The 26111-nt window shown below is 43.0% G+C and overlaps 1 long non-coding RNA gene across 1 annotated transcript in view; it reads right to left on the bottom strand.

Moving 5' to 3' along the window:
• LOC120403012 overlaps positions 1-26111 on the bottom strand; it is a 76443-nt gene that overhangs the window by 15364 nt on the left and 34968 nt on the right. Inside the window, exon 2 of the long non-coding RNA XR_005597417.1 lies at positions 21085-21256. This is a non-coding gene — a long non-coding RNA (uncharacterized LOC120403012). The remainder of the gene's footprint in view (positions 1-21084; positions 21257-26111) is intronic.

The raw sequence follows: 26111 nt of genomic DNA, 5'->3' as shown, positions 1-26111 counted from the left end.
AAGCTTACATTTTAAACAGACGACACAAGAAATCAGACAGAAAATGCCCTGAAAGAGCCCCATAGGGTGATTGTAAACCAGAGTGCAGCATTCAAATATAAAATACAATAATGGCTGGGTTGCCAGTGGAAGTGTGGGGATTCATGGAAGGACTGATGTCCGAGAAGAAAGGATAGGTGCCTGGTTTTATTGTGTCAGCTGCTCCCATGGTGGAAAATTTGTTTTACTTTAAGAAAGTTTTATTTTTAGGAGTATAGTTTCTTTTGGTTCAGGTTATGAAATATGGTTAGGGATCTTTTTCTCCATATCTTCAGTCTCCCAAACACACTTCCTGTGGACAGTGACAGGGATCATGTATATTTTTATTTCCTGTTTTTGCAGAATCATTGGAAAGTTACACATGTAAAGTGACAGACTGTCTGGGATTGGAGGGACCAAACATTGTGGATGCGGAGTCTGATGACAGCCTGACTTAAGTACCAATACAAACATTTCAAAATCTCTTAATCACCGTCCCTTTGACCTTCTTGTGTGTGTTTGTGGGGAGAAGCGGAATTTTATTTACAGCTTTAAGTATCTGCCATATAGAAGGGTCAACCTAAATTAAATTAGTGCTCTGAATGAAAGCATTTGCTGGATGTGTATTGAACTGAGAGTTCAAGACAGATTCCAAATTAACACACTTTTTTCTGTTGGCAGTATAGAGCAATTGGGATCATTTGGTAAGCTGAGCGCAAGCAAACAATGTGTGTTTCAATACATTCAAATGTACGGTGGGGGACTCTATCCTGGGAAGCAATGACTCTGAAAAGCATTTGGGGTCATGGTGGATAATCAGCTGAACATGAGCCTCCAGTGTTACCCTTTAGTTAACAGAACGAACGTGTTCCTTGGACATATAAACAAGAGACTATTGCGGAGGAGTAGGGAGGTTATATTACCTATATATTTGGCACTGGTGCAACTGCTACTGGAATCCTGTTTCCAGTTCTGGTGTCTACATTTAAGGAGGATGTTGATAAATTGGGGAGGGTTCAGAGAAGAACCACGAATATGATTAAAGGATTGGAAAACCTGCCTTATAGTGAGAGACTGAAGCAGCTCAATCCATTTAGCTTCACAAAAAGAAGATTAAGTGGTGACTTGATCACACTCTACAAGTACCTACACACAGGGAACAAGTCTTTGATAACAGAGGGCTCTTTATCTACAAGACAAAACTAATCAAATCTGATGGCTGGAAGTTAAAGCTAGACAAATTCAGACTGGAAATAATGTGTAAGTGAGAGTAATTAATCATTGGAAGGATTTACTAAGGGTCGTGATGGATTCTTCATCAATGCACATTTTTAAATCTAGGCTGGATGTTTTTCTCAAAGATATGCTCTAATTCAACCACAGCTATTGGACTTGAAGCAGGAATGAATAGAAAAACATCCAGTCTTCCCTATAAAATATGTGCTCTAGGAATTAGTTTGGGGAAGTCCTATGGCCTGTGTTATGCAAGACGTCAGACTAGATTATCATAACAATCCTCTCCGCAGCGTGGTATCCACAGCTGGGCCACGGCCCACCCACTTAGCATCCAGACACACTCAAATCTGAGCAGGGGTGTAGAGCTGCCACAGCGGCCCAGAGCATCACTCGCCCTATAGCGCCCAGTGGGATTTAGCCACCTGCAGCTGCCCGGCGCCCACCAGCCGGAGCCAGGGAAGAGCCAGTGGCCCCCGGCACTCGGCTCCCCCAGTGTCTCGTAACCCAGCTGGGCTCCTGCATGGAGCCTGAATGGCTACGGCTCCCCCACCTGTACAAGGGCAGCCCTGTGTCCCAGCTGCCCCAGGCCCTCTTGCAGTGCACCCCAAAGTGTGCCCGCAGCTGCAACTACTGCATGCTGTTCTGGCTGAGGGGCCAAAAGCGCTACTGCTTCTTCAAGGACGGCAAGAAGTGCTTCCTGATCATCGAGCGCCAGCGGGTCATGGCCGCGCAGGTGGCGCTGCACTGGCAGCAAGCCAATGAGAGCCTGGACAGCCTCCTCCTAGACTCCCTGTGTGGCCTGCCCGGGCCCCCACCACCTCCAGTGAGGATGGTGCCCCGCAGAGACCCCCTGCAGAGCTGGCCACCACCACCCTGCGCTGGGCCTCCGAGCACCCCGCAGCCCTGCGGGTGCAGCTCCCCAAAGCAGGTAAGTGGCAGGGGATGGGGCAGCACCACAACCTGGGGGCCCAGGGCTCCTCAAAGCCTGCAGGCATGGGCAGGAGGCAATCTGGATCCAATAGGAGATGGGCTTTGGAGTCCTCTAAGTACCTGGACACGGGACAGGCCCTGCAATCCCAGGGGTCTCTGCAAAGCAGGGGAGGACCCTGAGGAGGGAATGGGTCAGGATCGCTGAAAGGCAGCGGGCAGGGAGCACTCCCCAGAGCAGGTAGGTATGGGTTTCCAAGGGGCAGGCGGGCTGCAGGTTCCCCAGGGTATGAGCACCGTGCCTCGCTCCTCACGCCGGGCAGGAGGTTGCATATGGGCCACACGCAGAGAGCCCGCAGCTGTAGTTATTTGCAGATAGGTGAGGAGGAGGCAAGGACGATGATTATCATTGCTCGCATGCACCAGGAGTTCTGGCTGCTGCCCTGATTGAACAGGCTGTTTGTACATTGCTGTGAGTCCCTTCGGACCAGGTCTAGGAAGAGGGTGTTGCATCGGGGGAGAAGCTGAGCTAGCACTGTCTGTCATTGCCCATCCACCCAGAAGCCGGGGCCCACCCACGTTTCCATCCTAGCTATGCCACTGCCTCTCTGGCCTTAGAATCTACGAAAACAACAATAAAAATTACTTACAAAGCTAAAGGCTAGTGTTACTTTATTAAAAATGTTCAATTTCTTTAAAAATAATCCTTAGAACCAATAAGATACAGGTCAAACAATTCAATTTCTTGGCTATTACACCTCTTTCCTCTTTGGCTGCTATTAGCATAGTGTGGGCCCCAGTAATGCAAACTGATCCACATGGCTGGACCCTTACGCCTGGACAGAGCCAAAAGGGCTCTATGCAGATCAGTTTGCAGGACAGACTGGAAGTTCTTTGGGGCATGGCTTTTACATCCTAGGTACCTATCAAGTGCCTACCAAACTGTGGGTGCTTTGCTAGTCAAAATTAACGTAACAAACTCATGGCCAGCTACATACCACCAACACTCAAAACTGCATGGCCAGAAGGATCGAACAAGTACAGAACACAGATTCTTTTACTCCAAAAGCACAAATTCCTATCACTTGAGCTAAAAGAGAATCTCTGCTAGTTGTTAGCATTATAGGGTCTGTGACACACAGTGTTAAGCAGTTCTGGCGCTATCCAGGGGAGAGCATTGCTACAAATACTTGCCAGTTCATCACTGATAAAAAAAATAATAACTAAATAGGGCCATTGATTACCTCCTGATAAAATGTAATCTCAAACTGTGGGTGTGACCAAGTTACTTATTGATACATATTGACAAAGCTAAAAAATATCCATGTGCTTCTAAAAGAATAGGCCTTTTTAATCTATGGAGATGTTTTCTCTGAAGTTGTCGGGCACTTGCTATAACTTCAAATCACTGCAAGCGACAAACAATCACAGCGGATGATACCAAATCTGTGCTGAGTTTTACCTGCCTCTGTAAAATTAAATAAAAATTTAACAGTACCACTATTGTGATTCACACATAATTGAGTGTGCCAGCTAATAATCTTTAATATCCACTGCTGACAGGATGGAATTAACTGCATTTTTTCCTGTCCAACTTTCATTTTTTCCGTGTGGTGTAAGCCAGTATCTAATCCCATCTTTATATCATTTTTGCTATATTAACTCGATTGAGGGGAAAGTTCTTAGCCTGAAAGCAGGTTAGGGTGAGACCTTGAACTATCAATGTTTACACAAGTTAAAGATGCCTTTTGTTGAGGTATTCCACTGATGCTTGCCAACAAAAGCTTTTCATGCGCAAAAGAATCAATACAGAATTATAGTTAAGCCATGTAATAATTATCCTCATTAGACGTAACCAGAGCATGGTAGGGATGAATTCAGTTATAAACTCTAGTAGTGCTCAGGAAGTATATTATATATGTAATTTAATAATCCTGGAAATAAATACACAATTCTTTTTGTCTTTAGCCCAAAGTCTATTAAAGGAGAGAGGTAACTCACTCTAGAGTGAGAAGACTGATTCTTTTACTTAATTTGGCAGTAGCCTTTGAATATAAACCTCAGGAATGTCTAATGGGGCATTCTGAGACTAACACAGAGAGGGGTACCTGTTTGCAACGCTTTCTCATGTGAAAGCAGCAAAGAGTCCTGTGGCACCTTATAGACTAACAGACGTATTGGAGCATGAGCTTTCGTGGGTGAATACCCACTTCGTCAGACGCATGACTAACACGGCTACCCCTCTGACACTGTCTCATGTGAGTTACCCTTGCTCACATGGCACCTTAAAGACTAACAAATTTATTTTAGCTTGAGCTTTCGTGAGCTACAGCTCACTTCTTCGGATGCATAGAAGTGAGCTGTAGCTCACGAAAGCTCATGCTAAAATAAATTTGTTAGTCTTTAAGGTGCCACAAGTACTCCTGTTCTTTTTGCGGATACAGACTAACACGGCTGCTACTCTGAAACCTTACTCACATGAGTCATTCCGATGGGAATAGTTGTCTGAGTAAGAGCTGGTTGTGAGACTGCAAAATTATGTTCTCTCTCACTCAGCATAGAAAAGAGTTTTCACTGCTAAAGAGGCCCACGAGTCTCACCTAGCATTTCTAGGCACCTAATCACAGATACATAATTTTTCTGATTCCACTTCTTGCACCCTTGCAAATTTTTAGAGATTCATGGGATGCTAATAAGGTCATGAATGTTTTTAAAGTATAGCTCTAAAGTTCATGTCTTGACTAGAGAGACTGGCAAATCAATCCAGATAAACATTGTGAACAATCTATGCCCAATACTTCATGGTTATCATTATACTGCTGCTGTAATCCACTGGAAAACTTCATGGCAATTCTGGGAATAGAACCCAATGCTTTTTTCTCCAAGAGCACTTCCCTAACACTTGAGCTAAACAAGAATGTACTTTAGCTGTTGGCAATGTTGGGCGTATAGCACACAACCAAGCACTTCTAAGTCTAGTCAGTAGATGCCTGTGGTACTTCTGCACACGAGCCAGATCATTGTAATATGAACCAGTCCAAAATTTCCCCAAGAAATCCAGTTAAACTAAATCCAAACTTTTGAGATTGCAGGTGGAGGGAAGGAGAGGGAGAGAGAGAGAGTAAATAACCTGTGACTTGTGTTCAGTTTTCATATGCCTCTGCATTGATTAGGTTTGGGCCACAAGAAGTGGGCATTCACCCACGAAAGCTCATGCTGCAAAACGTCTGTTAGTCTATAAGGTGCCACAGGATTCTTTGCTGCTTTTACAGAACCAGACTAACACGGCTACCTCTCTGATACTTAACAGGAAGCTTAAATTCTAAGATAGAGGGGGTCTTCCTGCAACATTTCTGATTTTAAAACCAATAAGTAGAAAGTCTCTCAAAATTCCTGTACCTGGGGATTTACATCCTGCAGTGAAATCACATCCAAACTTTTAGATACTTATCTGATCAGATTCTCTGAACCTTTAAAGGCACATCTACCACTTTAAAGTCCACTGCTTTCTTCTTGCCAGGAGAGGCAGCCTGTTCTAACAGTTTGAGCACTCAACTCTACTCCTAGCTCTGACATTTTCTTGTTAAGTGACATACTCATAGCCACAGAGCCTCTCTGTGACTCAGTTTCCACTTCTGTAAGAAGTTTATCCTATCCTATCCCAGGATTAATTAGCAACAGCAAAGCACTTTGCCATTAGAATGGGTAAGTTTTACTGTTTTCCTTTGTTATCCATTTAAAATTAACAGTGTATGAATAAAAATTGGGTGAAATTAACTTTTGAAGGATTAGATTTTGCAAGGAAAGTGACAGCACTGTTACCATGGTGATAGGCTTGTAAAAGATTCTAAAAGACAGACAGCTATAACTGCAAGCAAAGCATAACTTATTCACTGTGCAGTCAGTGGGCCAAATTCTGCTGTCCTGCTATGATCCAATCCAAGTCAGTGGCAAAACGCACATAATAGTAATAGAATTCTGCTCTTACATTGTTGAAATCTGGAGTAACTCTGTTATAGTCAGTGGTGTTAGGTTGGATTTACACTAGCATAATTGAGAGTATAATATGGTCCAATAAGACAACTCGTAAGGGGAAGAAATGCAGGATTTGGAGATGATTGTTTAAAATAATTTGGATTTATTTTTCAAGAGGCTATTTAATTACTGTTGGCCAGCTATAATGTTACTTGCATACAATTTATTTATTTTTAAACTATTGCATTGGGAAGATTAAGTGATCCATTTTAAGAGCATAATTTCTCAGAATATTGAAACAACTGTTGAAAGAAAGACAGAAAAAAAGAGACAAAGAAAATGGTACTCCATGGAAAAGTTATTTTCAAACCCAGTTGTAGAAGAATGTGCATGTGTAGCCTGAACATTTTTTAGCAATAAAGCCATGGTACTAAAATATTAGATGTTTAATTTATGTTTTCATTGCAAAGATATATTGTAACTACATTCAAAGTCATCAACAACAGAGGACTGGTATAAACAAGATCTAACGCACATGCTATTAAATTAGGCGGCTTCTAGCATTATCATAACTGGCAGTAAAATTGCTTTGATTGCTATCAGTTATAATCAAATATAGGAAAAGGCTGGAATGCTAGTACCTGAGCTAAGAGGTGAAAACATTATCTAAAAGTTGTATCTGTTCTTTAGCAGTCAAATAAAGCTGTGACATATCAATTTAAAATTCTCCTCTGCAGTAGCAGATTAATAACATAATGAATGCTAGATTTGTTGCAATGTACAAGTTCAATTGATTATTTTATTTTCATCTGTCCACTTCAACAGGTAATTTGTCCATTTCAATAGGTTAGCTTTGTAAATAAGCCAATTCAGTATACTGAACTGTTTGTAACTCTGAGGCCACTGGTCCTACAGAGCTCTCTCCTAGGAAATGACAGCTGAAGTACCCCAACCTATCTTCACTATCATGATGGGACACACTGGGATGGGGAGAGTCTCTCTCATGGGACTGGGTCTCAGGCCATTCAGAGCTTTATGAGTCATAACCAGAAATGGGTTCAATTCCCTTCTCAAGACCAATGGCTGGTTCTTCTACCTAGTAGTATCTCACCACAAGCAAGCATCAAAATACAAAAGCTGTTTCAGAGCTGGCTAAGTTATTGCACCTTAAAGCATAGCTTGAGGGTAGATGGTATCTGAGCAGTTATTTGTCTCTAAGGTAGGGGTTTGATACCCATGCCTCATTCAGTCAATGCTTGTGGGAGTTCAGGGCACATGGACAGAGGTTGTAAAAACACATCTGTGAAGTCAGTGAATTTCCCTCTCCAGAGAGAACGCCACAGAGATAACTGCTCTTTATCCCACAGCAACCCATTTCCTCTCCCAAAACCAGTCCCAAGTCCCCCCAGAAGACATTAAAGAAAAGTCAGCAGGGGGGCATGGGCACATTGAAGCAAGAGAAGTAAACACTGTAGATGTAAAGTGGGTCCATTCAAGGGTCCCTTTGGAGATTCAAGTTCATCCAGCTCTAACTTCCCAGGGAAACTGAAAGGATTGGTTGACTTCCAAACCCTACAAAACCACATGGTGGGATTCAGATTTCAAAAGTCTTCATAAAATGCACCCTCCAGGATTTGCATAGCCCTAATAATAATGCTGTGCAACATATCTGTATTGTCATCTGCCATTACTAGGAGGTGACACCTTTCCTAACCATGGTCAATCAGAACCTTTGAAAGGACAAATGGATCCAACACCAATGGGGAATGTTAACTGGTAGAATTCCTAAGGTCCTCTCCTTCCGAGAGGTTCAGAGATTCAGAACTCTTCTTGGAACTCTAGAGCTGTGTCCACAAATACAGTCTCAGAACAGAAATGGATTTGGATTCTAGTGTTCCCCCAAGGTTTATAGTTTACAATTGAACTCCAGAAAGGACTAGAATTACTGTGTACTCTTTGCTTTTGGGCCACATCACAGACAAAGGACTTATGCCTAAATACAGTGGAGCCCTCATTGTGAAGTTATTGAATGTAAAGGCTGGGATGTTAAAAGGGGCCTACATGAATTAGGTGTCCATCTCCCTTCGGCTTCTTTGAAAATCCTAGACAAAATACAAATTGGAATAGATCATGACTACTTTAGCTGATTTGATGCTTTGACTCTGCCTATGACCTGTACTAGATATGTAAAGGTCAGAGAAGAAGGAAGTCCTCCTCTACAAAATAAACTTGAGTCAACTATGCTCGTACACCATATGGTATACAGTATGCAGAGGGAAAATACTTCCCTGTCACATCCGATGGGTCATCTTATGCCATGAAAATTACATCAGATACTGGAAATCTAGTTTACTTTCAGGGTCTGTCTACACTGTGAAAAAGGTGAGTTCTTAACTCTGGTTAGCTAACTCTTCAAATAGCAGTTCAAAGATGGCTACTCAGCTTTGAACTTGGGTTAGGAGCTTGAGTTCAACCCCAGACTACCCTACAGACTTTAACTCCAGCTACTAACCTGAGTTCAAAGCCAAGTTACTGTGACTTCACTACTATTTTAACCCACATTAGCTAACCCATGTTAAGAACACTTTTTTCCCCCCTAGTGTAGACATACCTGTAGAGAGCAATGTATAAAAGTCTAGTACCAAAATTCAGCACTGGAAATCCAGAGTGAGCTTTGGCTAGGGTGGGCCAAATTCACCCATGGTGTAACGCTAGTGAAATCACTAGAATAAAGCCAGGACTAAAACCGAGCAAGTATTTTTATAGTTAATTATTTTTTTATTAGGTATACTCAGAACTGCTGAAAGAACCCATGCTTTTCTAAATAAGCTGTAGAAAAGAGGGTGCCAGATATGGTGTTACTTACAAGTTATTTTTATCAATAGAAGTTTGAAAACGTGAAATAAAGATGCATACATAAAGAGGGCCAGACTCTCAAACTCATGGCACAAATGAAGTAGAAAGCACCGGGATCTCCTCTGTTGTGGATTGCCCCAGCAGCTGTACAGCTGGCAAGCCAGCTCCCACACCACCCCCATTGCAGCCCTGAACATAGGGCACATATCAACAGCAGAAAGGGGGCACGGACAGAGCATGCTCAGCTGCAGGATGGCCTCTTAGAGGCATTGCAGGGAGCTGCAACCAGCCACAATCTTTTGTGCCCCCAATCCCCATCCACCTAGCCCAGATGGACCCAGCTGATAATCCGGCCCGGTATATAAAAACCTATAGCCAATTATTTGTTTTGATTTTTTAAAGATGGTTGAAATGATACAAGATCAATTATTGTCTATCTTTGCACCAATCTTAGTTTTGAAGTTTTCATTATGTTAAAACAACAGTTGGCATCTGTGACATCTCTGTATGCAAATTCCAATACATTGCTTTGCGTTATGTCACTGCATGTTATGTAGGAATGCATGGACATTAACAGAGAGCCACAGCAAAGCATCTAGTGCATCTGAATCTTTTGTTTGCAGCTCAGTCTTTTCCTGCCTAGCAGTGACAGGATCAGGGAAGAATTTTCTGTGACTAATTAGGTTTTAACTTGCCAGAGAGAAAATGGACATTGGCAGTCTATTGTATAATAGTGAAACATAGTTTGAACTAGATTGAACTTAATTTCCTTTTCACTGAAAGGAAAGAAAGATTAATGAAATATCCCCAAATCCATCCTGTTAGTTTTTATTAAATCAGCAAATGAAATTTAACCTCCAATTCTGTTATAAAATCTTTTTCCTGTAGATTAAGTTTCAACAAACATAAATGAAATAGACATACTCCCCTCTACAACATTGTAGATATGAAAATTACATTATTTCAATCAACATTAAAGTTACTTTAGGCAAATGCCCCATTAAGAAACAATTATTTCTGTAAAACGAAACATAAATGTTACCTAGACTTTATTAAACGATGTCACTGTGCTAATTATTTCTGAAAACCATTTACTGACATCCCAACATTTACTTGCTGTTTTTGTCAGTAATACTAGATCAGTCCTAAAGGAACATGGATTTCTCTTTTATTAATTTTATACTTTCCATGGGATGCCATCTAGGTAATACTCCTATTTCACCTACTCTATGGATTTTTAATTATTTGTATTCTATTACTACATGAATCTCCTGACTCATTCCTCTTCCTCACCCCAGTATAAATCAAGAGCAATTCCACCAAAGTCAGTAGATTTACACCAGTGTAAAACCAAAGTAAGTGAGAAGAGAATCAGGCCCTGTGTGCTTTCAGAATATATCAGTTTAAATATATGTATGTATATGCAATACAATTCAGCTGAGGAGTCCTCTTTCTAGTTGAGATTTAAAGGACAAGTCAGTCAACTAGGACCCTGATCCAGTCATTGGATACATGAAGCCAGATGTTTGTTCCTCCACCCATGGAGCCAAACACTTGCTGTGACATATAGCCCCACTGAAATCAGTGGGGTGCAAATCTGACTGAAGGTCTGAGCCATCTGTACTGCAGGTGGGAGGAGGGAATCTGTGCCTGAAACATTTTAGTTGCCATTAATCATAACGTTTTTTCTGATTACTACTCACCTGCTCAGTAGCACAAGGATGTGAATGTGAGTATGCTGAATATATATCACTGGGAGACCCCCCCCTAATATCTGACAATACAAGGTCTCATCCTGTGAGGAGCAGAGTTCTCTCCATTCTCAAAGAAGGCAGTGAGGTTGGGTGTTTCCGCACCAACATGAGGGGCTGGATGTCTTGTTGGGTCAGGCCCCAAGAGGCTTGATCCTGCAGCTCTTTCTCCAGTGAGCATTCCCTCTGAGTTGAGTTGCTCCACCCTGTCATGTAACTCAGAGCACAATAAAGAAGCAATTGCTGCCGTAGAAATTAAAATGTTAACACTGTTTACGTCAAACTTGCCAGTGCTCAGTACTATGCCAGACGATATGAAACCGTATAAAATATTCAGAATGATTGCCAAGAAAGTAGATGTGCTGCCAATGCTCCTGAGCACATCCTCTGGAACTGATTACTCCTAATCCTTTAGAAAAATGTATAAATAAAATGATGCCAAGACTGATGGACAAGCTGGGGCACCTACTCATGTTTCTAATATATTGCTTCCCCCTTCCCCCATATGAAATGCTCTCCTCTTTTAGTAACTGAAGTTGACAATCTTCAAAAGAAATCAAACTGTATATAAATGAACATTCTGAAGCATGTCACAGCCAGTCAGAAACTATTGCAATCTACTAGAACTCCCCTAAACAAGAATTTAAAATCTTTTAGTAAGGCTTTAGAAGAGTGATTAGTTAACTTATTGGTAGGAATGTGCTTAACAGGAACACCAGAGATGTTTACACTTAGTATTAGCTTCTCAAGCATGTATTCTAATCCCAAAGCCCCAATCTATGTGTTACTGGGAATGCAGCAATTACTTATGTTCTCTACAAGTTAGAGGAGGGTTGAAGAAATCCTCAATAGGTGGATAATTAGTTTTACACACTACCATTCTCTGCATGGGGCCAGATTCTGTGGTCCTGATTTATTCAGGCCATGCTGCCACTAAAGTCAAAGGGAGTTTTGCCCCAATACAGTCCAGACCACCAACTGTGATCATCAGGGTTGCTTGGCGGTATGTCAGGAGACACAGTGGCTTGTTCTCCTTCCTTAAATACATTGTAATAGCCTTTCTTTATCAAAAAGTGTCTAGTAAGCTAGAGTAAGTGGGTTTCAGCAGCCTATCTGCTCATTAATAACTGCAGCCGGTGCTTGCTTTGGTGTTTTATTTTGTGTTTAACACAATCCATCTTTAGAACAGATAGATTTAGCAAGTCCCATCAAGATACTAAATAGGAATGAGGTGCATTTAAAACAGCTGGCTGCAAACTGGTTTTACATATAATAGAAGAGTGGTATTCATATTCTGCACCTCCTAACACACTATGGTTCATTATATGTCTGGAGAGTTGATATTCCTCTGAAACAGAAAGGTAGTTTTACTCCAAAATAGGGGTTGTTTATGTCTAAACACAGATATGGGGAGGAAAACAGACTAATATGATAGCACTGGTTTTGCCAACTCATTATAATTACAGATGGCCCAAGCCAGAAAATTCAGACACAGATTTCAGATCTAAAATAACCCCCCAGAACTTGAAGTTCATTATAGAGATAGATCCAGGGTCATTTATAGGTACTTGGGTGCATGGACCATGTCCATATGGAATATAACTTATTTATATGCTTGCAAAGATATACAGTGGTAGGTGATCAATGAATCATTGCTAAGCTAGTAATGAAGGCACACAGTAGGAACCCAGTTATATGAACTTCCCTTTTTGACACATCCTGGGTTCCATTGACTGATTATCTCAACGCATTTGGCATTGACCAAGCAGTTCAGCTAATCATGAATTTATTACATATCCATCCACAAATACTTAAACCTGAGCTTGGAGTTCTTTACTCACCAACAGTCTATATGCAGATCTCTCCCATTTTTGCTATTTAGCACCATGAAACGAGTGAAAATATTTAATGCTGGTTATCATGAACAGTCTGTGAGGTGCTTCCAATTTTCATGGGTTACCCACTGAGTTAAGTCTTCGTAAGAATTCAGAGCCTAAGTAAAGGCAGTAGAAGGCTGTGAATTCACCTCGACCACTGCAATTCTGCTGCACAAGAGTGGGTGTAGGATGTGGAGCGTCCACCATACTTGGGGTCCTCACTCTCTATGCAGTGAGTGACTGGACTCTGCAAGATCTCCACCCTGTGTGGTGCTAAGGAGAGCTCCAGGGATTGGAGCAGGTTAAGGGAGGTAAAGGGCGATGGCCAGTGGATGATCCACCAGTCAAATCCTTCCCACTTGTTCAGGAAAGACACAGAAGCTGAGGAGGCCACAGTGCTGTGGCTGCAGTAATGGTCTGCGAGCAGTTCTTTAGCCACTCGGAGGCTTTGAGGAAGGGAGGATTCCATTCTCTCACCTCACCCGCCAACCAGCCAGGGCTGGCTCCAGACCCCAGCACGCCAAGTGCGCGCTTGGGGTGGCATTTTGCCAGCAGGGCGGCAGGCGGCTCCGGTGGAGCTTCTGCAGTCATGCCTGCGGGAGGTCCACCGGAGCCGCGGGACCGGCAGCGCACCCCCTGCGGCATGCCGCCCTGCTTGGGGCAGCCAGATTCCTAGAGCCGCCCCTGCAACCAGCCCCCAGCCGCTGCAAAGGAACTGCCATAGGTGAGAGTAAAAGAAAAGAAAGCAAACCCAAGACCAGTAATATACTTGCCATGTCCTATGCATGATTTTAAGAAGCATTGCGCTAGGGGTGCACACACACTTTCCATGTTGCTAAGAATGGGCAGTGATGACAGGGGGCCAGATGATGTACTACAGTTAATGGGAAATGTGTGCATGTATCTGGGGAGAGAATTTGACCCCAAGTGATTTTCAGTAGATTATATTTTGTTACCTAATTTGATATGCACCAAAATGAAAACTGCTGTAGACACTTATTTGCAATAAAACAAACAAAATGCTGTACAATAAATGCATCTATCTAAGGTTTCATGGTTTTGAAGAGCTTACTGTGCATATAATTCTGATACCTTACCAGCACATGGAGGGTTCCAGATTTTTTGAATCTTGGTCCTGGAATGTGCAAAATACGTTTTTTTTTAAACCCGTCACTATCATATGCCCTATGGATCCCCAGGCAAACAGTTAGACTGCCTACTTCCTTTTAGAAGCATTTGATTAAAGTCATTCTTAACTACATGCTAAATGGGGCAGGGAGGGAGGGGGAGAGAGAACCCAGAAAGAATGCAAGAACCAATTTCTGTTCTTTTGGATTTTTACCCCATTGTACGGGGAACAGGTCTCCTATCTTTGGCACATCATAAAAGGATTTCTCTCTTCTGCTGAATATTGTATCCCTCTAGCATCCAAAATGTGTTGCTGAAAAATGGCTGATGAGAGGGTGTCAGCTCTGGTGCAATTTTACCATCCCTTCATCTGTCATCACTGGGGAAAGAGTCACACAGTCAAATACTTGTAACTATGCACAAGAATATTTGTTATTTGGCATTCTCCTGTTTAACCTGTTTGCCACCCAGTTGGGGAGAAATAATATCATGTGACCTAGGATAGCCATTTACATGTCATGAACAACACACAGAAGTGAGCAGTTTGTGAACAGCCTAGAGGCTAAATTAGTTGGCATGAACTAGAGATTTATGAATAGAGAATAACTTTGCAAAATTAAATCGGCCAGAACCTTAGGGTCATTTCAAAATATGTCCAAAGCCAGTAGCCCTAAGGGATCATTAATGGAGCTGGGGATCCTCAGGGTGCAAGAACTCCCCGGCCACACCCCCTCCAACAGTGGCAGAAAAAGTTTGTGACATAGGAACCACAAAGGCGGTTCTATGCTAGCCAAGCAGCCCCTTGTACTTGAATGATCCTTGAATGGCTGGTGTGAAATCCACTTTGTGCAGACAGTGAGGTGCAAAGCTGGTACAGCACAGCCCATGATCTGGGCCAGAATCTCTCGGTCAATGATTTTCAATAAGACATAAAGGACGTTCATCATATCATGTATTTGCAATGAATAATTTAACCAGATCCTTCACTTGGTATCACTTTAGGAAATACTTTCTTCCAGAAAGTAAGAGGACATAATCCAAGATATATCTACATTGTGCATCCTGTACATAGGTACTAGCTGTGAGGCAGCAAATGCAACCCAAGGTTGCTGTCCTGAAGGAAAATAAGAGTGCTCTCATAGACTGTCTCCAAAACTCACGCTGTTGCTGCCCTACTTTCTGGGTGGCGGTGCTGCTGCTGCTGCTTCTCATGTATCATCCTGTTTTCAGACACAAACTAATTATTATGTAAAATTCAAGATGCAAGCACAAAATCAAAACCCCTATAATCATAAAATCCAGCATATGGAAAATGTAATGGGCTGTATTGAGTGAAAAATTGCTCTCGTCAACCTTTGCCAGTAGTTGATGCTTAGGATGCACCCAAAAGCCTACTCATTTATATACCACCCCATACCAAAAAGAGATCCAAAGTGCCATCACCTGTCAAAAATAAACTGCAAAGAGAGACTTGTGATAACCCAAGTAGAGGCAGCAAAGCGAGGTCACTGAATGTTTTTATTAGGAAACCCGTAAAGATCTGCTTGGCCATATGGGAAGTTTTGAATTGAAAGAAAACGTCACAGATATTTTCAGTTTTATTAAGGACATGAAAACAAAGAACATCTTTGCTCCATTTATTGCTGCTTCGGTATAATTAATGATGGGTGACCTTGGACATGCTGGAGGTTGCAGGGATTGCCCCTATGCACGGGACAGTGAGGGAAGAGGACATGAAAAACACATTCCCTAGAGCAGGCACCCACACGGGGTGTGGAGTGCACACGACCTGCAGCAGTGAAGCCTGGACTGCATTGGTGATGAGGAAAGTCACTTTACATGGAAAGTCAAAGCACTGCTCCTCAGTGCATCTTCCCACAACGCTCCCGAAGGCATTCTGCCTACTGTACTCCTTATCTGCAGGCAGAATGCCTTTGGCCAATACCATTGGTGTACCATAGGACATTGGAGGGGGAAGCAGAGAATGTGGGAAGAGATTTTGCAAGGAGGGTTGGGGGACCTCAGAGAGGGGGACAAGAAAGTGACTTTGAGGTGAACCTTAGAGACTGGGGTAGTCAATCATAATTAAACCATGCTCCTTTATGTGAATCTTCAGGCTCAGGCTCATAGACATGCCTTTTGCAGGACAGCAATATCCTGGGTTACTGACTGTGCTTAGAGGCTGACACTATGCCTTAAAATGTAACTGTTGTTTAGAATTTTTCTCCTACACACATGGTGGTGGTGGGGAGGGTGGGGTGGCTGTGATCAGAATCCAGTGGTAAATGCATAGAGAAGCATACTCTGTAAAATGCATGTTGACCAGCTACCTACACTCAAGAGTAGTAAAACCATCTTTATAAAAAAGCAGTTAGAAATAATATCCTTTCTTTGCAAAACAACATCAGCAGCAACACTTCATAAGACGATTGCACAAGCCTGCAGAACTGTTCTGTTATGGATACTCACACACAGTGTTAAAGGGCATGGCTCAAGATTACAAACAATATTGTTACATGAAGTGTGTTTGATAATTAATCTCATTCAATGTTTAAAAATCTCTCGTAGGTTTTTAATTAAAGTTAAGAGGATCCAAGTGGTGGTTCTGATTTTACAGTATATGTTTACCATTAGATTAGTTCTGGCTGATTGATGTGCATACACTAGACCTGCTTCAGAACGTTCTGCTTGAAAAGCATGTTGAATCCCCTTCTACTGTAGTATACCCAAGACACAATTAGCTGCCCTTGCTGCCTCAGAATCATTGTTTATTACACGGTCAAAAACTGGAATAACTATGTTGCAATTATTTTCTTGGAAGGATTATTTATTTTAACTCTTTACCTTAACAATGGGCAAACTGGGTAACTTTTTTTTTTTGTTTCCTAGCCAACACAATTACAGACCATGCTGCTACCACATTCTGAAACCGTGGTAGATGAGTAGCCTATAGCAGAGTTTCTGTTAGCATGATGGCCACACTGCCCCTAGGTCTGACATCACAGCCCTGTTCACATGGGATACTGAAACCATGTGGCAAGCTTGCTAGCAGGGGGAGGGATAGCTCAGTGGTTTGAGCATTGGCCTGCTAAACCCAGAGTTGTGAGTTCAATCCTTGAGGGGGCCACTTAGGGATCTGGGGCAAAATCAGTACTTGGTCCTGCTAGTGAAGGCAGGGGGCTGGACTCAATAACCTGTCAGGATCCCTTCTGGTTCTATGAGATAGGTACATCTCCATATATTATAGCTTCAACCACATTTGTAAAGCACAACCAAGAGCAGCACCTCTCATTGGGTTTCAAATGCAGTATTAGCTATCCTAACTCTGATCTTAGTGTAGTCAGAATGACACAAAACTAGAGCCTATTTTAATCAAAGCACATTTTAAATGCAGCCCTAAGGCAAAATCTTGCACCTGGTGCTGTTCTTACAAGGGATGAAGGAGTGACACCAGCCACTAGCAAGTTGCCACTGCTGTTTTGCCAGCACAATGCAGGATAACCTAAGGATATCAGGACACATGTTGAGATTTCTTTGAAAGGAATAGCTTGTCTCCCCATAACGCATGCTGTAGCATCCATGCGAGGTGGTCTGATCATGTCCCCAAGATGACAGATCACATCATCTTGGGGTCTTTGATACCCTCGCTGGTGCCCCACATAATAGTCTCTTGTATGCTAGGCAGAAATCTTGACCGATTTCTCAGTTGGTATGCCGATGGATAAAGAAAGAAGTTCCCCTGGGCCATTTTCATAGCCCTCCCTTTCCCTGACCCAAGCACACCTGTGCTACACAGGACAGTATTAGATCCCTAGAGATTTTCTGCAGTTAATTTTATTGTCTGAATAAGAACACAGCAGTAAGAGCCTCAGAAACTACCCAGTTTCAAATGGAACCAGAAGCCCATCTTGCTCAGTGGGGCTATTTTTCACTCTATCAATGCTTTTCTTTAAAGGTCTATAGTAACGACTTGCTGAAAGCCTGAGCTATTTGACATTGTTTTGAAGTTGAGGCTGTCTTCAAGGCCCTAACCTTCAATTTCACATGTTGTAAGCCTTTCGAATCTGGTATTAATAATAAATATTATTGCCGTGCATCCTTATTTTTTGCTTAATTGAATTACAGAAAATGTAATAGCCTTATGAAAACAATATATGAGTTTTCAAACCTAATTAACATGATACAAGTGCAAAGGTCACTAAAACAGTTGTTTTATCTGGAAACCTTCCATGCAAATAGATAAAAACTAAACTGCATTTAATTCAGCAACCTCAGTTAGAAGTCAAATCAAAGATGACTAGTTCTGGCCTGGGGGTGCAGCCTTCCTGGTAATAAATATTTTCCTTTTGTCATGATTTTAGAGAAAGAGAGATACAAACCCTGTCAAAGGTTTTTAGGTTTGTCCAAGTCAGCCATGACCAGGACTTAGTGGTACAGGGTTGGCCTATTCGCTAAGGAGAAAAATCAATCCAGATGTAATAGAATCTCATCAGCCTGCAGTAAGTTTTATTTTTAGATGAATTATTTTTTCTCCCCTTAATACACACAATCCTGGGGCCCGATTCTTCAGTTCCTCCATGCACAAATCTCCAATTTAAGTCAATAAGAGTTCTACAAACAGAAGGCCTTCAGGACTTAACCCCTTACATATTTCTCCTTTATATTTTCTTATATATTCCTCATATGGATTTCCCCTCTGCACTGACTGTAAGAAGGGCTTGGGGATGGCAGCACAGAGACCTGCATTCAGCAACTGATTTATTGCTTTCATTCCCCCGCATGCTGATGTATAGAAGTTATCCCTTCCTATCTCGGAAGAGAAGAGAACAGCCATGGTATATTCACTATGCCTTTTGTCTGCCGATCCACAGACATCTTAACCACTGGCTGCGACCTTATCAGCCACACAAAACACTGCCCATTGACATAGTTAACAGCATGTGAGCTTCTGTGACAGGCACTGAATGCCTACATTGATGCCATTGTATACCAAGGGCAGGCATCCTCATACCCATGCCAACCTGAATAAGTGATGACGTGTTTTATTTCATCATTACTGCCAATACAGCTCCTAAAATTGTTCTTCCAAGAAGGACATGGAAGCATTTAAAATTAAAAAAAGAGTTTGACATTGCAACAGCCTTCTTAATGGTAGAACACATTCGTTTCGGGTTCACCACCACCACCTTTATGGAGTCATAGAATTTTCAGACCAGCCAAAAGCCACCTCTTCAAAAGAGCTACAAAAGCCAAGAAAAGTTAACAACAACACTTTGCACTTCCAGGATGTCACTCCGAGGATCTCAAGGCGATTTACAAACGAAAAGAGGACTAAACCTCAAAATACCTTCTGTGCGACAGATATTACTATTGGCCTTTTACAGATGGGCCAACGGAGGTATGAAGAGGTTAGTAACCCAGATCCCATGGCACTCTTTAAACTCAAGACCATCTTTTCTTCCCCTATTGAACATTTAAAATTCAATGTATATTTTCCTGTTTAGTTCAATCATTTAAAGAGTTGAAAGATGTAAACCACACACCATATAACCAGCACAACCCAGAAAAAGAGGAAAACATTTTTGGCTATAGTTATTTTTTAAAACTTTTTTGCAACATCTATGCTTCATTCATAACAAAAATATCATTTTTATATGAACACATAACAGCATAAGAGCAGGTTTTGGGTGAGTGCAGATTTACACAGTGAAACCAAAAAGGGCTTCGCCAAACAAAGACATAGGGCCAACAGCTGACTGAGGAGTATCCTTATGTAATCTGAAAAGTAGTAACAGTCACCTTTGCTGGTGTTCCCATTTCAGAAGCAACTAGCTGGTAGCATAGGAAACAAAGATGTGAGGTAATTTTTCTTTAGGAATGTAAAAAGATGAAGAATTAGGTAGAAAAATGCCAATGAATAAAAGAGAAAGAAAATCTAAAATAGAAAAAAGCTTTAAAAATAATTCACACGAAGGGCATGAAGGTTGCTCTTTGTGTTTGTAAGAAGTGTAACTTTCAGTCTAAGATGACTTAAATATTATAATAAGGAGATGAGAACCAAAATATGGTTTATGTGAGAGCATAGCGTCTCCCCTCAATAACCGACAGCACCACACTGGGAAAACATAATGACCTCTGTCCCTTTAGACAGACAGACATACTGAAAGCTGTTATGCACAGAAAACAAGGCCATCTCAGTTTCAGACCTAGATACACCACAATATATATTTTCCTACACAAGTACTGTACACATTCTGAATCTGAGAAGCCAGTGTATGCTGCCTGGGTCACCCTGCTAAACCTGCTGCCTGGTTTCTTTATTAATTCCCCTCAATCTTCCACCTATGACTCATGGATAAAAGCAGCAACCCACTAAACTGATTCATTCACATGTGAGGAGAAGAGCAGAATTTGTGAGAACAAACCGAAGGAATTAGGAACATAAAGAGAGGAGGAGGACAATTGTGGGCATATAAAAATCTCTTTAGAAATAAGAGAGGGGAAAAGCAAAGGAAAACATAACACGAGTTATGAACAGCACTTACCAGCTATGGAAGATACAGCAATAAGCCAGCTGCAAAATGGCTACCTTGGGGCTACAGCTGCTTATCTCTGCTAAATTTAAAGGGCTAGAAGGGCATGCTGAGAAAAAAGTTCCTCTAAAGAACAGTTAATAGGTACCAGGGAAGAACTACAGGAGGATATGCCTACAGAAAGGGCTGTTCCTGCACATTGCTGTTGTCTATCATCTTTTTCTATGGTGAAACCCACAGGAAAGTAAACTCTATTAGATTAATCTTGTGGCATTATCTTGAAAAAATAATGAGAGGACCGGGTATTCCACCCATCACTAGGATTGCCAACTTTCTAATCACGCAAAACCAAACACCCTTTCCCCAACCCCTGCCCTGCCCCTTCCCCTGGACCCCACCCCCACTCACTCCATCCCCCGTCCCTCTATCACTCACTGTCTCCCACCCTCACTCATTTTCACTGGGCTGGGGCAGGGGGTGTGGGCTCTGGGCTGGGGCCATAAATGAGGGGTTCAGGGTACAGGAGGATGAGGGGTTTGGGTGTAAGAGGGGGCTTTGGGCTAGGGGGTGGAGCCAAGGGTTTCAGAGTGTGGGAGGTGGCTCTGGTCTGGGGTATGAGAGGGGGTGTGGGCTCTAGGCTGGGAGTATGGGCACTGGGGTGGGGCCAGAAATGAGGGGTTCAGGTGTGGGCTCTGGGCTGGGGCAGGGAGTTGGGGTGTGGGCTCTGGGAGGGAGTTTAGGTGTGGGAAAGGGTGAGAGGTGCGGGCTCCGGGTGGCACTTACCTCGGGGGGCTTCCAAGAAATGGTGACATGTCCCTTGGCTCCTAGGCAGAGGTGTGGCCAGGTGGGTCTGTGCAATCTGGTGGTGGAGCTTCAAGCTCAAGCTCCCCACTGCCTCCTCTGGCTCCCCATCCAGGGCTTAATTTGTCCCAAGGCTTGCCAGGGCTGAGTAAGTCTGTGAAAAGTAATATTAATAAACATACAGGTATCACTTTTCACAGCAGACTTACTAGCTAGCAATAAATAAATTACAATGATTTGTATGTGTATATGTGCACATTTATTTGTTTTTCCTAGAGCTAATTAAGTATTTTAGGAAAAAGTGTGAAATCAGCCACCAGCAAGAATTGGTAGCCGTGCTCTGAGGCCACCAAAAAATTTGTCCTGAGAACTCCTGATCTAAAAGACTGTCAAACAAGGGGTTTTCCCTTCTGAAGACCATCCAGCTAAAGGGAACAAGGGGTGTTGTTACAATGAAAATCTAATACTTTCAGATGCTTCAACTGTTTCTCCTTCTTGTCTGTATCTCTAATAAAAGGTAAAAAAAGATTTTTAGTGGTGTGTTTGCCATGGTACTAAGCAGTCTCTGTATTATCAACACCAGAACCTCGTTTAAAAGTGTTTAGTGTTGAACAGTAAGTGGGTCTTGTTAATACTTTTGATTTTTGGGGGCCCATTTATGCCATCTACATTAATACAACAGGCCCCTCCTCTTGCCCTAGCTGCACTTCTGCACCCTGTCCCAGCTAAAACCTGGAAGTGCAGCGCAGCACAAAGAATGAAAAGTGAGGTGGAAAGAATTGCAGAAAAGTTTTCAAACCTTGAAAAATCTCATTTTCAGGGGGAGGTTTGGAGTGGGATCTCTTTGACACAAATTAGCTCACCCCAGCCCAGTGACAGGATGGGGGAAGAGGCCCCAATCAGATCATGATTAGGTTTTGTCATAGGGGTTTCAGGCTGAGGCAGTGCCAAGGGGTTGCTTTTAACAGCACTGAAATCTTATGAACAGTTCTCATGAGTTTCACTCAAGATGGCAGAAATCTTAAGATTTTGGCCCTGTTCTTAAATGGAACTAAGTAAAAAAGGTGCATTTCAGTTTTGGACACAACTCTGAACTGAAACCACAGGTGCTTGACTCAAAACCTTCCTACCCAGCCCTGGAATTAAAGGGGTTTCAGAAGAGAGGGTCTGGTTTTCAGATGACAACTAGAATTTGTCAAATGCAAACAAACCTACCTGGCATAGGTGCTGGAACTAGGGGTGCTGGGGGTGCAGCAGCACCCCCTGGTTTTAAGTGGTTTCCATCATTTACAGGGTTTATAGTTTTGTCTAATGGCTTTCAGCACCCCCACTATACAAATTATTCCAGCACCTTTGCTACTTGGTGAGCAAGCTCTGTGCCTTCTCTCTAGGGTGACCAGATAGCAAGTGTGAAAAATCGAGACGGGGGTGGGGTGTAATAGGAGCCTATATAAGAAAAAGACCCAAAAAATCAGGACTGTCCCTATAAAATCGGGACATCTGGTCACCCTACTTCCCTCTCTCACACTTTTAAAAAGCTTCTCCCATGAGCCTCCTTATCCCAGTGCATGTTTGTGTGGAGATTGGACAGTGGTGGGGAAGGGACGAAGCACATGTGGGCATCAGATTTGGTTTGGCTTGTTACTACTGATACCTTGCTCCAGAAGTCAATAGTGAGAGGTATCCAAGACTTGCGGGAGCCTTGTTTCCCAGGCTTATTCAGGGTTAAAAGCTTGCTGCAGCTTTGTTAAAAATGTAGTTTGGAAGCAGTTTAGGAGAGGGCATGTGGCTGCCCTTACAGCTCTCTAGGGACACATGTTTGGGGGGAGTGCTGCAGTGTTGGAAGGAGTGTGAATAACATTTTAAATCAGCTGCTTACATCCCACGGGCTCACAACTGTTAGGAGCAAAACAAGAACTGAAGTAGAAATTCTTCTTTATACTGGTGTAGCAATGCATAGGGTCTTCTCCCTCTCAGTCCCAAACAGATAGCCTTGCCATCAAATGCATGGGCCCTTAAGATGGACAGATGGCTGGATGTAATACAATGTATTGTTTAATTAAAGATGGGTCTGAACCAAAGTCTGCCATTTAGTTGGCTCCTACAAAGCTTATCCCCTAGCTTTAGAAAATAAGGGAATCACTTAATGAAACTGATCACTTAGACCAGATAGCACAGTATGTAGAGCAGAGGTGGGCAAACTACAGCCCCGCGGGACACATCTGGCCCATGAGATTGTCCTGCTCGGCCCTTGAGCTCCCGGCCCCTCCCTCGCTATCCCCCCTCCCCCATGGCCACGCCACCGCGCAGGCAGTGCTCTGGGCGGCGGGGGTTGCACGATCTTGCCAAGCAGCGTGGTAGTGTGTCTGGCTCTGGCTGGACAGCGCGGCTGCCAGACATGCTGCTCTGAGCGGCATGGTAAGGGGGCCACGGCTGGGGGATCCCAGGGAGCAGTCAGGGGACAGGGAACATGGGGTGGTTGGATGGGGTGGAGGTTCTGAGGGGTGGTCAGGGGACAGGGAACATGGGGGGGTGGATAAGTGTGGGAGTCTCAGGGGGCGGGGATGTGGATAGGAGTTAGGGGAGGGGAATGGGGGGGTTGGATAGGCGTGGGGTCCCGAGGGGCCTGTCATTGGTGGGGGTGTGGATAGGGATCAGGGTAGTCAGAGGACTGGGAGCAGGGTGTTGGATAGGCGGTAGGGTCCAGGGGATGGTTAGGGGCGGGGGTCCTGGGAGGGAGTGGTTAGGGACAGGGGCCGTCAGGGGACAAGGAGCGAGGGGGGTTGGATGGGTCGGGGTTCTGAGGGGGGCAGTCAGTAGGTGGGAAGTGGGAGGGGTAGGATAGCGGGCGGGGGCCAGGCTGTTTTGAGAGGCACAGCCTTCCCTACCTGGCCCTCCATACAGTTTTGCAACCCCAATGTGGCCCTTGGGCCAAAAAGTTTGCCCACCCCGATGTAGAGTCTTGAAGTAAATCCACACTAGAATGAGTCCGAATATTTTCAACTCAATTAGATTTCATCAAAATATGCTGTTTTGTTGAAGCCAAGATGTCTCAGTTTTGACAAAGTCTTCACTGACGTGTTTTTGGAGAGAGCAAGACTGACTCTCACAGTCCAGAGACTGGTGGTTAGGGTGCTAGTCCGGAAGACTCCGGTTTAAGTCTCTGCTCTTATAGATTCAGAATGATCTGGGATGAAGAACTCTGATCTGACTCAGGTAGTGCCAGGACTAAAACCTGTGTCTTCCAGGCCAGTGCTCCACCCAGCAGGCTACATACACTCTCAGAGCTTGCCATGAAACAGAACTGTTGTCCCCCAGTCATACACAGGCATGGGGTTACTGCTCTGTTCTTAGCACAGCTCCACACTCAATTCCCCTCTTCCGGGGATTCCCAGGCCAGAAAATGTTATGACCAGTGTTGTGTACTGAACCCTCACAAAGCACATGTTTGGATGATGTACACAAAATGCTCCACTTTCACTGAACATAACTGAGAGCAGAGTAAGGAGCAATTTACCCAAGTTCCAGAGAATGCTCCATCTGCCCAAAATCAACCCTCACACTGCTCTTCTTCCTAGCTATGTGTCTAGACTAAGGTTCCACCCTGTATTAGAATTTACTTGCAACAATGTACCATCTCAGACTGTTCCCAGGTTCTTCTAGCCAATAAGAACCCACAGCTCACATGGGCCTCAATTTATCTCATATGCATGCACTCCAGAGAATTCATTAAACTTTAAAGGTTATATGTGTGTACACACACACACACACAGAGATTAGGTCAGGGTGCGTTAACTAACCTTGACCCAGCCAAGAGCTTTTCCTACCCTAAGGAGCGCTTAACGTACACCTGGACCTGCTTAGTCAGGGTAACAGGCATTGCAATGTGTCCACATAAGGCAAGTGGTTGGATAACAGTATTGTGCAAGGACATATCTAACCACTAGAACTGGTTGAAATTTTACAAAATTAACCTTATAATTGGAAAATGGTCCTTTTTCAAAAATGTTCATTTGTTAAAAATATCTTTTTTTTTTAAACGAAAGGAAAACAATTATGCTGAGTTTTTGTTTTTTCCTTTCCTCCTCCCTTTCCCAATCCCCAGTGGCAAAATAGCAAAAAGAGAGTAAAGAGAAAAGATGGGGAGGGGGTAGAGAAAGGGTAAAAAACATAAAAAAAATTTAAAAAACAAAAATGTCACTACAAATTTTCATGAAAAGTTACAGAAATATCACTTTCCTTTGTGAAACCTGCAGAAAATAAGGTTCTTCATGAAAAGTTTTGAAATAAGTTGTTTTCCAACCAGCTCTGCTACAAAAAAATATCATTTGTCTGTATGCAGGCTAAAATAAAGGCAATCAAATCTCAGGATTCTGGGCATAAACAGTTTCACCAGTAGCATTAGGATTTCTTCCCTTCCCTACTGCTTCTATGCAGCATTGCACCACTGGCTAGTGAAACCCTCCTGTAATGCACCTGTACCTTTATTACCGTAATGTACTGTTTAGCAGCACTGACAATGCTCTTGATGCTGAACAGTACACAAAAAATAGTGTCCCAAAGCCACCCTATTAACTAGAAGAAGGCAGGGAACTTTGGGAAAACTAGAGAGGATTGTGGCTTTATAAAGTTCACTTCTTGTTGGCATCATGGAAGTAGTGGTGGTACAAGGGTGTTAGGCGGAACTTGGATGAGGAGGGGATTGTAGTTAATCAAGCTGGTTTGAGGAGGGCATTCTTTGTATCGAGGGTAGCTTGGAAAAATAGATGGAGATGCAGATTTGAGAAGGAAACAAATGGTGACTGGCATGGCTAATGCAGCAACATGATAGGAGATCAGGTCTACAGCATAGGTAGGGACAGAGTTATGAAGGGTTTTCAAAGCGAAGATTGCTATTCAGAAGTTTAAATTTGATGCACTAATAAAGGGAAGACAGTGGAGGGATTTATAGAGGGTTCTGGCACAGTCAGATCAAAGGACCAGGAAGGAAACTTTTAGCAGCCACATTT

The sequence above is a fragment of the Mauremys reevesii genome, linkage group 4 (assembly GCF_016161935.1).
Source record: "Mauremys reevesii isolate NIE-2019 linkage group 4, ASM1616193v1, whole genome shotgun sequence".
Lineage (NCBI taxonomy): Eukaryota > Metazoa > Chordata > Testudines > Geoemydidae > Mauremys > Mauremys reevesii.
This window is presented reverse-complemented; position numbering and strand designations above follow the sequence as displayed.